The sequence below is a fragment of the Anastrepha obliqua genome, chromosome 3 (genome assembly GCF_027943255.1).
Source record: "Anastrepha obliqua isolate idAnaObli1 chromosome 3, idAnaObli1_1.0, whole genome shotgun sequence".
NCBI lineage: Eukaryota > Metazoa > Arthropoda > Insecta > Diptera > Tephritidae > Anastrepha > Anastrepha obliqua.
The window spans coordinates 41,465,459-41,482,017 of NC_072894.1; positions in this window are offsets into that span (position 1 = coordinate 41,465,459).

A 16,559-nucleotide genomic window follows, 5' to 3' on the forward strand; every position below is an offset into this window, starting at 1 on the left:
TTTTTACATTATTTTTATACCAGGTGTTTACCTATGAAATGATACTTTTTTCTTGAATTTCTAACGTTTATTACAAATTTAATCTTCAAAATAATAGCCATCGCTAGCGACACATTTTTTCCATCTCTTAGGCAATTTGTGAATACCGCGCCAAAAAAAAATTGGCCGTCTTTGGCCGCAAACCAATCATCGAACCATTTTTTGGCTTCTTCGTGAGCATGGAAGCGCTGCTCGGAAAGTGCGTGGCCCATCGATGCAAACAAATGATAATCGGAAGGCGCCAAGTTTGGTGAGTAAGCCGCATGCACCAGCGGTTCCCAATCGTACGTCTCCAGCAATTCCCGGGTCGCCCTTGATCGATGTGACGGTGCATTGTCATCAAGAAAAATTACTTTGTGACGCCGATCGGCATATTCTGGGCGTTTTCGGTGTATAGCCCTGTTCAAATCGGTCAATTGTCGTTGGAAGCATGCACCGTCAACTGTTTCACCTGGTTTAAATAGCTCGTACCAAATCATACCACGCTGCCTTGCGGCCAAAGCGATTTGGCTTGGACGTTGTTTTTGGCTTGTGGCCGGGCGGACCATACAATCGTTTACGCTTGAGATTGGATAAATACACCCATTTTTCATCACGCGTAACGATTCGATGCAAAAAAGACTTCCTTTTGAACCGGGAGAGCAGCATTTCACAAGTGGTTTTTCGGTGTCCGCAAATCGTAGTTTGAAGGCACGAAATTCGACATTTTTAAGAGCGACAAAAATGCATTGTTGTATGAAACGTAACAAACAATAAACTGAATATTGTTGACAGATGACAGACGAAAAACACAAGACATTTGGGAAGGTTTAAAAATACTCATAGCGACATCTATGGACTAATAGCTGAAAGTCTCACTTTATAGGTATATAACTAGTAAATTACTTACAAATTAATGCTCAAGCTATTAAATAAAAAGTTCATGGGACATAAATAATTGAGTAAAACTAATTAAAAAAAAGTCAATATATTTCGCTTTTCACTAGCAGAGGTGTATAGTATGTACCTGCTATTTAATATTACTTATGTTAACCATTATGGAAATACCCTCTAAGTGGCTTGACATGGATTCTACAAACTTTCAACAAAATTCGGCGAATATTTTCTCCCATTCCTGGAGAGAAATAGTCTTAAAGTCACATTTTGATAAAGTTTTGTGTTGCCGCACTTTATACTCAAGGTGGGTCTAATTATTTTCTACAGAGTTTTTGTCAGGACTTTGCTTTAAAAATTAATTGCATATTAACACCATAACAGTCCTGGACATACCTATATTGCTTGCTGTATTATGCAAATTTTCGTTGAGAATGTGAAAAAAATTATTCCAATTCCCTGAGGATTGGATGCCTGCCCAATCCAATACAGAGCCTCCGAAGTACCTTAACAGCGGATTTAAGGTTTCTGATAAGCAGCGCATCATTTGGCTTCCGCCAAACTATACCCCGACTGTTCAATCTCACTACAGTTGGTTCTACGATATCGGAACGTAGGACTGTTACTCCGGCAGCATTTTCCATAGATGTATGAGGAAAGTTTATGCTGTTACAACAACGACCATACGATTCAAAAATATTATATTTGCTTTTGCCACTAAAGATTATGGTTTTTCAAACATTAATTTTTTTTCAAATAGGTGTTGGCGGAAAAAAGTAGCTTTTTGTTATTTATTTTTATATAACCGCATGCTACTCAACCGTGAATATTGTTACTTCTGAGTACTCCACGCACTTTCTCATCGGACACCTGGGCTTGAAGTAATATCTTTAGTTGGTCCCTAGTTTTTGGGGTTGACATAAGGGAGTTTTCGCGATCTTATTTTATTCTATGTATTCCTTTCTCATGGTGAAAGGAATTTAGATCGAGTAGCCGATAACATACCGTTATTCGTCCCTCAGTGAAGTTGGCAGAATCAGCTGAGGGGCTGACGTAATTGGAGTCACCAACCGGTTTGTCTATGAAAAAAGCTAAGATTGTGTTAGTGATATAGGAAAAAAATTAACACGACACCACTTCGTTGGTGTCTGAACAATGACTGATTGGACGAGTGTGTGAATATGTGTAAAATTATCGAGCAGAATTCGACTGGCGAATCCCCTGTGATGTTGCAGCCGAAGTTCACCTCACAATTTTGTTTTTCACTATAGTTAAAATTGGTGATATCAATTAAACCATGAGTAGCGTTACGAGCATAATCTGTATTGAACTTATTATTGAAATTGCAAAAAATTTTAGGAGGTTAATAAAGTTAATGCTTTGAAGCAAAAATGGACACTTGGAGCAAGAATTGGTGTGGATGTTTAAGATGGGATAGAATAAAAACACCCTTATGATTTTACTACAAATTCCAAAGATACTTTCTGCATACATTCGATCTTGTCAATTAAAAATATGTGGTATGACTTCCAAATAAACGCGACATATTGCCACTCAGAGCGCACAAATACAGTAAACCACAATCTCAGGGCATTACAAACTTATTTTTAAGATTTTGCTTTATTTTGATGATATAAAACATTCGTTTTGCAGCTGTAGTTAACTCCTTACCCTTTGGCATTTGCCATATATCCACAATTGCAAATGAAATTAACCCAAAAATTGATTTTTAAGCTGGATGAGAATTATCGATATCGATAACTATGGTTGCACAGCTAAAAATGACAAACTGTGTTGACATTTCTTTTAAGTAAGGTGCGGCAAGTCATCACGAATCGTTTAACGCAAGAGCAACGTTTCTAAATTGTGGAAATTTACTTTGGAAAAAATAAATCTTTTAGCGATATGCATTGACCACTTGGTCCATTTTACGTGTGGTTTGCACTCTGGCGGCGTCATCAGTCCTTATTTCTTGCGAAATGAGGACGAGTAAGTAAAATACTTCTGAGATCACAGAATCTAATTTTGACGCACGTTTTTTGTTATATCTGCTTAACGGTACAATATTTGTGCTTGCTGACTACTCAATTTCTTTAAGAAATGCGCAACAATTATAATATATATTTGATATGTATGTAAATCCATCTATTTAGGGCTTAACAAATTTGAAATGTGTACATTCAAGGAACAAAGCAAATTTCTTCTGTGCGCCACTGTATATGCGAGTGTTGGGTAAGCACATATGCAATGCAAAGTACTGAGATCTATTTAATCCCATACATAGCAATTATACGTACGAGTATATAAATTCTGTAGCATCCATATAAAGTAAGTATGCAGCTTCATAATAAATTGGTAACATGGAATTGCTGATACGAGTTGTGTGCTGAAATTAAATATGCGATGCTTTCTTAATGCCTTGATTAGTGAAATGGTAGCAACACAGGTGTGGCTCTAATTCCAAAAACTGTGTTAAATTTTTAATTTGTTTGTGTTTCTTATTTGCGCGTGTAATATTGGGAAATATTTGGAGAGTGGAATATATGAACAAGAGCGATGGGTTTTTTTTTTCAATGGAAAATTAGAGCAGTAATATCTGATGGAATTTATTCTGTATTATAACTTGACCGGGAACTTAATCGAGAAATCTTACAAATTTGACACACCTTCTGAAAACTTTTGGTATTCGTTATTTTTGGCATTCGTTTTCTTCTGAAATAAAATCAAATTTTCATTTTGATACATGTAAGTTGCTACAAAATGCCCAGAAAAAGAGATGATGGCAATCCTAGTTATCAAGTTGTTCAGATAGAAAATCAAAATAATATTGATCCGAACAAAGAATGCTCAGCAATAATGATAGATTACAAGATTGCGATAACCGTGGGAGTATTTTTGGCTGAAAACAATAAAAGGCAAAGAAGAAAGAAAGCATGATAATAGGATACATTTGCTTGTGAATAACTATGAAAATTAAAACAAGTACAGCACTAAAATGAAAACAAATGCCCACTTTATTTAGAGCAGAACACTTTCCAAATTCTCTGAGAGACTCAGAACAGAGAAATTGCGTGCACAATTACCAACAAAACTTTTACGAACAAAAACGGTTTACATTTACAAGCTTCGACCATCCGAATCAAAATTGTGAGAGTAACTTCAACTGCCACGACATCGGGAATTCTGCTCACTAATTTCATGCACTCGTCCGCGAATTCCGTTGTTCAGACAGCAAGCAAGTATCGCCATTAAGAACTACGTATTTTGCCAACTCAATCTCAGCTTCCCCGTAAAGAAATCGCTGCCATAACCCCGGTTTTGTCAGGAAATCAGCCAGTAAACCGGTCTAATGTTGGCCACACCTTCTCATTATTTTCAAAACAATGGATCAAAAAGAATTTCCTGTCTTAATTTTACACTTCTTCTTGATGAGAAAGCGCTTTTCAAAGTGGGTTGCGAGTTTGCTCACTTTCAAGACAACGCACCGTGTCACAAGACAATCAAAACAGTGTCAAAACTACATGAATTGAACTTTGAATTGATTCCATATCGACCATTTTCGCCAGATTTGGCTCCCAGCGACTACTGACTGTTCGCAGGCCTAAAAAATGATCGCGGGAGGAAATTTTGCTGGAATGTAGAGGTTATTGCTTAAACTGAGGCCTATTTTGAGACAAAAGATTAATCGGTCAACAGAAGTTAAAGTGGCGCTGAGATGATTGCGTTGTTCTTGATGGAAATTACGCGGATGAATAAAGGTAAGTTTGAACGAAAAAAATAAGTGTTTTCTTTGTTAGGCACGGGGCTTTTCAGCCCACGTGTTATAGCATGTAATTCTTACATGCATTATCCCTGCTTTGCCCTAAAAAGAAATGCTCTTTAAATAATGATTTATTGTTACGCTTTTATGTGTTTCCATAATTCTCATAAAAAGTGTCGAAATTTGGCAGATGTAGTACACTGAAAACTGAATTGTTTCTTCAACCGCAGTAAAAAATATTCTAACAAAGTTGAGGCAACTTCAGATATATTCACTTGGGCTAGCCTAATTATGTGACTTTCTCCTTTCGAAATATTTTTCATGCTAAATTTGTGGTTGACTTTTTATCAAAAGTAGTAAAATGTTTAACAAAAACTTTATACATCAAAGTTTCAGAATTTATTTAAAATTCAAAAAAATGTAATAACTTCCAAAAGTTGTCATCATAATTTTCTACTTTTTAATCACAATTCTTGCCATAAGGTGTTAAAAATTGTTCTCCATATAAGTAAAAGGCTTCCCGGCATGTGCTTTCCACAGATAGAGCTTTGTATTTATAAAATTGTCTTTGCTTTTTTGGCATAAAAGAACATTTACTCAACTAACCTTAAATAAAGTGTCCACGCTGCTGCTTAACCACACATGCCACTTGCAAAAATGTCAGGCTATATAGTGCCATATATGTATATATGTATGTACAAGCGTGAATAGAGCAATAGCCGGATAATTTTTGAAGCGCCTGAGTGCAGCTCATCGAGCCATTTTGGGGTAAATTTGTGTTCACCTTTTTAATTTTTTTATACATATAAGTAAGAGTCTATCAGTGCATGTAGGTGTGTAAGTATGTGCATGTGTAAGCACCACTCACTGTAGTTCCCAGTGTTGCATGCATGTGAACTCATTGAAAAATGTCGGAAAAATTGTAAAATTGTCGTATATTGGCGGGTGTATGGCATATGAGTAATGCACACAGAATTTACATGTCGACGATATCCCAAACTGATTAATTTTTCGCGAGTTCATTACAGGAAGTGCTTTCATTCTTTCCTTTTAGTCTCAAGTTTTTGGCACTTTGAAATTTCATGTGGTTCATGTTGACATTCACAAGGAAACTTACAATATACCGACACAAGTACACATCCAAGAATGTTGGGAAATGCAAAATGAAGCAGTTTGTTTTTAAGGCATCCCTCCATTTCTTTAGAGTTTTTTGTGTGGAAGAAAATTGTACGACACTAAGCTTGAAATGCCATCCCATGCGACTTTATGCGTCGACTTGGCTTAATGGCAGCTGCTTAACGGAAGCTGCAATTTTCAATTGTTCTACTTGCAGTACAAACACGTAGATCTGTAATTTCAAATGATGCCACTGCAAACATCCCAACAGGCATTCTTCAATTACCTGTTAATATTCCCTTGTGTAACAGAATCGAGGGCGTAAAATTTCGTAATGTTAGTTCGCTCTTGCAAAATGCCCAACGGGATATTCGCTGGGTGGCAAGTAACACTATCTTGTTGAAGCCACACGAAATGAACATACAGTTGCTCACAGCCAAAATAATGTATTGTAAAAGGTATTAGGGTTATAAGTAGTGAAGTATGAATATTTGGAGGGTATTCTCTTTTGTCAATAACAGCTTGGACCCTCTTTCAAACAGATTTCACCAAGCAATTTTCTGCCATGTCTCTTTCAACACCTTTTTCAGATCAGATTGGTTTCAAATTACTTGTTTTCTTAATTCTTTTATCTAAACCTGTCAATTCCAAATGAGCCAATACTTTGCAATCCTCGATTTATGCTTCGGGTCATTATCCTGGAGCTAAAACTTTCTTTCGTGTTTGAGTTTGTGATACTTTGTAGCAACTTTACCTTAAGATATCTAAATACTTAGATATATAAATACTAAGATGTCTTGAAATGAAATGAAATTTGAAAGGTCAAGCCAAGCAGAACCACCAGATTTGGTCACTCCCAAAACACCCAAGCTAAAAAGCCCATGGTATTTTAGGCTCTGGAAAGTGAAAGGGTAGATAGTCAAGGAGGAAAGGAGAGAAGTAACAGAAGGAAAGAGATTGGATAGAGTAGAGAAATAGAGGTAATTAGACCTGTAAGAATTTTCCAGATTGTTTGATAAATCAGAAAATGTCCTCCAGTTTGAGAGAACGAATTTGACTCATTCTCACGACATCGGAACCCGAAATTCGCGGCCTTGCTCTAGCAAATGCGGGACACTTACATATAAAATGCCCAGTGCTATCCGCCTCTGCTAAGCAAGACAGGCAAATAGGGTCCTCAATGATTCCAATGGTGGCCATATGTTGGCCCCATCGATTGTGTTCTGTAATAATACCGACCATCAAACGAACTTTTTTTTCTTCCAAGTTTTAGAAAAAAGTCCGGCAGTTTTCAGTTCGTTCTTGTCATAAAATACTTTGCTGTTCTACAGCGTTTTAGACCGGACCGTCGCTCTTTGTGTCAATTGCATACATATTTGCTGACCACTTCTTGATTCCTGCGGAACTGATTCCGATTATTGGCTCTGGTACCTGCGGCGGAACCGCTCAACAATAGGTGGCCAATTCATCGGCAATTTCATTCCTGGAACCCATGTAGTGTTCTGGAACCCATACTACATAGTACGAACTTATTCGCTTTTGCAACAGAATTTAGCTTCTTCTTACATTCTTGAATAAGCTTTCAGATTTGATTTGCGTTCTCCAGACCCTTTAGTGCAGCCTGACTGTCACTGAAGACACCAATCTGTTTTCCGCTACATCTCCTCTCAGCGGAATCGACGAAACCAAAGTTACACTTAATTAGCTGTTAGAGTATTGGCACCATAAACACCATTCACAATTTCAGCGGCCTGTTTTGCATTTTCCCCTTTATCAAAGAATGGCTGTAATATGTACCGAATTTTTTTCTTTGTGATTTCCATTGTGAACACTCTGTAACTCACAAATGAATGAGCAAACAGAAAACAACAAAAAATTGTTTTCGAGTCACCTTACCAACGAGCATAAACTTTAAATTGTTTGATTGATACTCTACGAGATATCGATGAATACAGCCATCTGCCGAGAAAATAATGAATTGGGGAATAAATTAAAATTCATCGAAATAAAGTGATCGAATGGCCAGGAATGGTATTTTTGAACGACAATAAATTTCCAATATTTTCAGCAAGTATTGCGCTTCAGCGGTTTACAGAAAAACAAAGTGCGCGCTGTCCGCTGACTTTGAAAATAAAAGTTTTCGCTTTTCGCAGATGATTTCCGTATTTTTTTGTAAACATATTACAACTTAAGAGTTATCAATTTTGATTTTCTGGATTATGAATTCAAGTAAACGAGCACATTTCTTAGTCACCTAAAAATTATAATTTCAGTACTTGTCACTTACTGAGCGCCGACTTCAAATAAATCATACTAGAAAGTGTTTCCCTCGGTTTGCCCATTTAGATATTATATTATAAATTTTTTTATACTGACGAACAGAACGCAGCAATACCGTAAAGAGTGTGATTTTTTTTAGGAAACTTAAAGTAATAAAAAATATGATGTATTATTTACAGTCGAATTCAATACTAAACGTTGGAGATACCAGCACTGCTGTTTGCAGATGCATGAAAAGTAACGAAGTCTTTATACTAAATACTTTCGACGCAAGTGTATACGGTAAATTTGTGTTAGTTCCAGCGTCTTTATGATTTTTTCTATATTTTTAATTAACTTTGACTGCTCTGGTTTGGAAAACCCTTATGTACTAAATTAGTTAAGGGGGGACTCTACTGTAAAACTAAAAAAAAATCGATTTTTTACTTTTTGTTGAAACATACTCAGAAACAACTCCAGAATGTTCCATGAAAATCTTAAAAAGAAATCTTGAATAGTTTTCAAGTTATAAAAGTTTTAGCAAAGCAGGTATAAACTGAGCGCTCGAGAGGTTTACGGTCATATGCGTGTTTTTCTCGAAACCACGTTTTCAAAATTGCCCACATCACAGCTCCGTGAAAAATTAACATATCAAGCTCAAACTTTGATAGTATATTTTTAACAATATTTACTAGTTTTTAAAGCTATGGTGGGGAACAATTTATTATTTATAACCCCTTTTTTAATAACAAAATGACAACAAAAAAATGTCGATTTTTTAAAAAACTTCAAAAATTTTACAAAAAAATTTTTTTTTTGCAAGTAATAGGCTTAACAACTAAAAATAATGATATATAATAAAAAAAATTTGGGTTTTTTGATTTCAGATTTTTTTTAAATGCGCGACAGTGTGGGCAGATTTCAAAAGGCGTTTCGGGGGAGCGGCTGTACAGCTGCCATTTTGAAATGAAAATATATTTAAAAATTTTTTTTGTACACTCAAGACCTGTGTTTATGTAACCCTAAACTTTTTTTTACTAATTAAATTAATACAAGTATGAAAACAAAATCCATGAAAATTTGATTTTTACAGTAGAATCCCCCCTTAACTCATAGATTCCTCATACGCCACGTACACCAATCAATGCCCTGCTTTCTGCAACAATAATAAGGAAGCGATGCAATTTGTTACTACGTTCCGTAACAGCTGCGCCAATTTTGTACAGCAACTCTCTAATACGTGTGTGTGTGCGTGTTTAGGAGTCTTGTTGTATCCATAAGTATGTATGCATCACATTTCACAAAATGACAGAGTAAGGGTTCCCCAAGTAGCAACCAGCTACAATGCACTGTAGTGTCACATGAGCAGCTTTCTGCATACATACATATGCATAGATCTAGCAAATTGATGTGCTTGGAAATATGTAAAGTTTTGGACGATAGACTTCTTTTGCTTCTACAAACCTAATTTCAGCAATATTAATGACGGTGGCCACCATAGATTAGTGTCCTTCCGCGTGACATATTGGTAAAAAGTTTTGGCGCAGGTTATCACCGCAGACATAAAATATCAAAAATCAAAAAAACACAAAGAAACCAAAAAAAAAAAAAAAACAAAAGCAAAACACAATCTAAAAGCAATCGCTGCTGGTTATAAAACAAGACACATCAGAGTGAATTTTTTGTTTTTTTTTTTTTATTTCCATTATAAATTACGATCTGTTAATATGAACAATAAATAATTGGTGTTAGGGTTTGGAATTAAAATGTCCCTTCCCTTTGAAAGAGAACATTATTGTCTTTGGTGGTATTTAGCTAAAGTTTTACTAATACATAGTTTTCTATAATTTTATATTATTATATTTTATTTTATATTACAGTACGAGCAAGATCTGTGGGTGTTTTGCGCTTTAGTCTTCTTGGTTTAAGTTCCATTTCCGGTATCAGTCTCATCTCATTGTTTTTGTGCTCTAATAGTCGCAAGATGTGCTTACTGCTGCTTCTTTTTACTGCTTCAGTGACAGTGTCTATGCCGAGGTCGCGGTGAATATCGTCATTTTTTATGTACCAATTTGCGTTTGTGATTGTCCTTAGCATCTTAGATTGACTTCTCTGAATGATTTCTAAGTTTGATTTACTTGTATATCATTTGTTTATTAAATGAGCTTAGGGTTGATTGTTTTCCTAGTAGCCAGTAGAGTTGTAGCTTTTAAGGATATCAAATAGGTTAAGTGGTAAAATGGTTTTTAGCTTATATAAAAGTCCTTTGTGCCATATTCTGTCAAAAGCTTTCGCGATGGCCAAATACAGGGCAATGCAATATTTCTTCTTATCAAAGTCGTCTGTAATTTTGTTTACTACTCTGTGAATCTGTTGCACAGTTGAATGTTGTTTTCGAAAAGCGAACTGGTGTGAGGGGATAGCGTCTTTTTGTTTTAGAATCGGGTCAATTCTGTCAAGGAGTATTTTCTCAAACAATTTAGTTAAACAAACAAGTTAATTGGTCTGTACGAGCTAGCAACAGTGGCGTTCTTGTTTGGCTTGGGGATCGCTATAACTTCTGCAACTTTCCATTCTTTTGGGAAGTATTGTAACCTAATTATTCCGTTGAAGAGGTCTGGTATGTATTTTATTAAATATAATATCGGGTAGTTCCTTTAGTACATTTCCATTTATTTGGTCATATCCCGGTCTTTTTGTCTTTAAGTTTGATTTCTTCTTTTGTCGTGTTTTGTATTGTGTGGTCTGCATTCACAATTGTGTCGGCAGCTCAATGTCTTTATTATCCATGCTATTTGTAAGTATTGTTTTAAAGTGGCCAGCTAATGTTTCAGCCTTTTCTTTGCTTGTTCTAGCCCATGTGTTGGAATTTATTTTCGAGGCTGCTAGGGTACTTCTTCAGTTGATTGTCATTATGTTCTTGGGCAATTTTTTTGAGTTCATTTCATGATTTGTTTAGTTTAGTTTTATTGGCTGGCTGTTTGGAGCATTGCCAGTCTTTCCTGAGTTTGCGTTTTTGTTTGATTTTGTCTAAAATAAAAGCAGGGATTTTCTTTGTTATTAAGATGTCTAATATTGGTGTCGATTGTGTTACTGCTTTTATTATGTTTAAGTATACGCTTGCATTGTCGAGTTCAGAGGAGGATTTCAAAGAGTGAATTTTCGCCATTAAAATCTGCTTACACATATTTAAAACTGGCTTGGAAATTCAGGATCTTTGTTTGAATTCGATTCAAATTATCGGTCAACTAAATGCCTATTTCGTTTTTTGTATTGAAATATTTTGATTATTCAGTTATAGCAAAGCCACCTCTTTATTTCGGGATTATTCTAGATAGTAGATTTAATTAGAGGTCCAGGAAAGCAGTCACTGCTTTGTTGGTTATATACAGCGCTTTAGTTATTCACCCTCTTCTACGGGATAACTGTTTGTTGGTATGAAAGCATTAGAATATTAGTAAATATGATATCCATTAAACTTAGCTCAGGAACGCTGCCTTTGGTAATATTTTCATGGCTTATTTAAGAGACGACGGGGTTTCACTCCATAGAAAATCTTGAGTCCAAACGAATGGTTTCACATTGGCGCTCCAGGCTAGTTCTTAGAATAACTAAGCTCGAAAATGCTTTCAACATTTCTTTCTAAATTAACCGTTTCGAAGTAGTTCGCCCTATCGAGGGATCAATGTACACTCTTGCTTAGTCCAAGCGAAACCTTCTCCAACCACATTCCATCGAGGCAGGTGCAGTGGGCGAGGGGCTACACTTGGAGGGCCTGGGGAACTTGTTCACGAATGGATCGAAGTTGGAAGGAAAAGTAGGCATAGGGGATTCAGCGAGGAGCTTCTCGTCAGACTCAAATTGGCTACGCACATGCGTATTAGCAGTGAATAAAGTAAATATTCACTCCGACAGTTAAGCGGCAATTAGGGCCATCGAGTGCATTCGAAACTGGTCATTGAATGCCTGGCCTCACTTTCAATTGCGTCCTAATTCTTTGACACAAGGCTCATACGGATTCTTGGGCACAGTGGCAATGCGTGAAACTGTGAGGCGGATGAGATGGCCAGACAAGGGACATGTGAGGTGATTTACCGACGAAAGAAAAGGATTGGTATCCCCTTGACCACCTGCTGCGTGCTTCAGCAGTGCCAACTCAGCGAGCGCTGGACAAGTATACAAACTGGTAGGGTCGCGAAATCCTTCTGGCCAGGAGTGGATCTGGGGTGCTTGAGCGATCTCCTGAGGTTGACAAAATCTCAGCTCTCGATTTTTGTGAGGACACTATCTGCGAGGATGGGCATTTTGGCTCTTACTTCGTTGCTACGCCTGTTGATATAGCAGACCTTGGCATAAAAAATCTGGTGAACTTCATCAGCAGCATAAAGCGGTTAACGCAACCGCAGCACAATCATCGCTCATAGTCCGCTCAAAAAATAGTGAATTGAGTTTCAAAGTAAATCTGTACAAAGTTGGAACTCAAAATGACTTCTCAATGAACATATTCAAGCTTTTTCAAAAATTTAATTATTATTTTAAACCCAACACTTAAGCAAATTTTTCAAGGGTACCTCTAGCTAGATTCTTCATTAGATTATCTGCAATCATATTGCTGATACTGCAAAAGTTCAACTCAATTTCGTCCGCTTGATAGATTTATCTGAAGTACTCCGGCAATGAAACCGAAGAAAAATTCACGGTATTATTTTTGTAAAGGACATCAGCTGATTTATTTGACCTATTATCTCTTTTTTCTTATTTAAAAAAATTCCTTTGTGAATATTTGAATAACTAAATTACATAAGAAATATGTGAGTCTAAATTTTAATCATATTTGCAGTATTTAATTTTAGCAGTTTTGCATCTGTGAGGGTCAATCCCGCTTACATAAGTAAATAAATAAATAAATGTGTAAATATGAAAAAAAGTAAAACTCCGATGCCCGTATGTATGTCATACCTGAAAGATTGAAAGCTTATTACGCAGCTGCTAATGGGAACTTAGATATGTTTGCTTTACCTCACGCCTTGTTTCCGGTACTTATTAATAATCCACCCACGTATTTGCACTTCATTGAACTTTTGCATGTACTTCGAGTGGTTCAGTTTATGAATTACATACAAGGTGGCGCAAAATTTTGGTCTTCAATAGTATTTTTACTAAATAAAAAATCTTGATTTTGTATGCTGGAAATCTTTTTTTTTTGACATTTAATATAAAGTACTGCAGCTGTCCAGTTTACAAGTATCAAATATGTTTGACGTACGATACCATTTGCTAAAATTATTAATCTTCTTTTTCGTCACCCTGTATGTGCAAGTATTGAGGTGTTTGCGTAGTCTGTATGTCTGTCTATGAAAACATGTTTGTTCTCTATAAGTACGCATAAGGTAAGTGCAATTCTGAGTGTTTGTATGCTTGCATAATTCGCAATCGCTCCTAATGAGTTTTCCCACAGAAGGAAGTGAAGGAGACACGTAAGTGATTTACTTCACATAGAGTGAAAAAGTGTACGATGTAAACCTCTTTCTGAAAGTGAAAGTCAAACAATAGATTTGATGGACCTTTTAATTAGAATTTTCAACGTACAAGTTCAGCTGCTTTATGCTACAATAATCAAAATAAACCCGGGTGCGGGAAATGCAAATTTTAAAAGCTTGTGTTAGCCGGGGCGTGCCTTTTGATTTTAAGCACAAGCAAAAGACGAAACGAAAATAGCAGCAGAAACCAAAATTGAAGCCACTGGGCTTGTGAAATTTAAGTGTGTGAACATAAGAAATAAATTTGTATTGGATTCAGTGATGATGGCTGATGGTTGGATGATAATGAATGTTAATTGAAAAAATGAGTTCAACTGAGAGCATTTACGTATAAAGATAAGTAAAGAATAATAACTCTCAACGACCTATCAGGTCGAAATCGATGCAGCCGTACTTTACGAATAAAAATAAAATAAATAAATTATTGGCGCATATACTTCTGTTAGGTGTTTAGCCGAGCTCCTCCTCCTATTTGGGTGGTTTCTTTTGATGTTGTTTAAAAAAATAGAGGCACCTACTGTGCCTTAAGCCGATTTCGAACGACAGATATTTTTTATGCAGAGTTTTTTCAGGGCAGAAATTCACTCGGAGGTTTGCCATTGCCCGCCGAGGGGCGACCGCTATTAGACAAAACTTTTCTATAATTTGATACTCATGCACGGGGATTCGAGCTTACGCACTTCCCAATGGTAGACACGTACCGAGCTATTCGGCTACGCGGCCGCCCTTGCGTATGACTCTAAGTAATAGTAAGTGTACCATTTAAATTTATCTTGAGATATGGCTCAAATTTGAAACCTTCTGCTCAATAAGAGGTATTTCAGTATGTGTTACAAAGTGCTGTGAGGGTTGATATTTATATTTGTGGCCTTGTGCACTTCTAGAGTGGGCAGGCGCCATCTGACATTTCCACCGGAAAATTGGACATGCAGCCTGCGAACGCTATTTGAGGACAACTTGGAGGAAAACTCAATTAGTTTTTATTTTGAACAAAATTTAAGGAAACTTCACGAATTTTTTACACAACTTATATTGTATTTATAAAATCATTCCATAAAAAGTCCAATAGCAGCGATAACCTGCCCGGTCCAGAGTCTTATTCATATTCATACCATAACTGTTTACCTTCTCTGAAGGTATGGTATTAAGAGAATGTTTATTGGTTTCACGCTCAACTACATCCCATACGTATTAATCCAGGGGAACAAGGTCTGAGAAGTTAGCCTATCATAAGTTCAAAAACACCTTATGGTGTAAGAGCAGGAGTAGTGGGGCCCAGAATCCACAAATCATTCACTCTCACCACGGACACAACCATCTTCCAAGCGGAATTATACGCAATAATGGAAGCAGCAAACATCATGCAACGTAGAATCCACAAGAGAGCAAAGATTAGAACATATGGACAGCCAATCAGTTCTAAAAGCTTTAGATAGCTATACCTACAACTTAAAAACTCTCTTAGAATGCCACAAGCCACTCAATAACCTGGCATCCAAAAACAATGTCTCATTAATTAGGGTATCAGGACATGAGGGATATGACGACAACGAAAAGGCAGACTTTCAAGCAAAAAAAAGGGGAGCTGTAAATTTCATCGGACCTAGTCCCATGTTTGGATTTAACAAAAACAGCCTAAAACAAAAAGTAAAATACTGGGTCAAAACTGTAATAAATCAGCATTACAGCAACGCAGAGGGTCTTAGACACTCCAAAAAGTTCTTCTTAAGTTTGAATGCTAAAAAAGATATTATGGCCCTCACGTTAAACAAAAAGAGCATTCGCACTCTCACAGGCGTCCTCACGGGTCACTTCACCTGCAATAAACACTTACATAAATTAGGCATAACTAACACCAGCACCTGCAGATTTTGCTGCGAAGATGAGGCGTCTATAGAACATTTCAACATCGAATGTCCGGGGTTGACGCATAGAAGGAAAAGGTTTTTAAACAAGTTCATGCTTATAGATGAAGACGTACAATCACTCCCTCAGAAGGAGCTGGTACAATTCATAAGCATTCTAAACAGCCAAGAGACAGCATAAGGTGCACAATAGATCAATATGGTCGCAGTGCTAAAGGCCCATACCTTAACCCTTTACTACCATTAACCATAACCATAAGTTCGGTGTTATATAAAGGAGCAAAGTCTTGCCGAAAGATGTAAGGGCTGCTACCGCTGCCACTGTACACTGTCAATCCAAGTTCTCATTACCGTCTCTAGGACCTCCATATATGCAACAGAATTCACTCAAATGCTTGAGTAAAGAAGTGTGGCGCCATGACATGTCCATTATTGCCACAACACCTAAAGCCATAACAGTGGCTGGAGATTTCGTGTGCATGACAACAGAAACCTATACAGGATTGGAACATCGCCATCTGTCATTCTGGATATTTCTGTGGTTGGTCCTTAAGGTGCATGCTCCACTCCTAGTCTTGGCCAACATTATTTTCGTCAGAAATTAACATCTCAGAGTCTTCAGGTTGTTAAATTTTGTTTAGAAGGCGTTTTGATTAGATAACTCGCTATTTTCGTGGCTTCCGCGAGTAATGAAGCTTTTATTAGGGATATCTTCATGCCCAACTCGACGGATAATGCTCTCAGAAACATTAAGCTCTCTAGCGAGGCCTCTCATTGTGTTGGAAGGGTACTCGTCAATGATCGATTCTACTTCTTAAGTAAGTTCGAACAGTTTTAGAACGTTCCTTGTGTCTTTTGCGCCTTGCAATAGATTATACGAGTACACCACTGCCTGATGCTTCCAACTCATGTCAAATCTTACGCATGAATGAACGGCTCTAAATCGGTGCGATTTGGACACATTGCGATGAAACCTGCATGAATTTATTTACTGAGTTAAGATTTAGTCCTTCATGTCTTATCTGAAAAAAAGCAAAGAGAAAAATAATGATTTCGGGAAGGTATGCATGCATGTCTTCAACTACCGTATGTACCCTTATATTACCA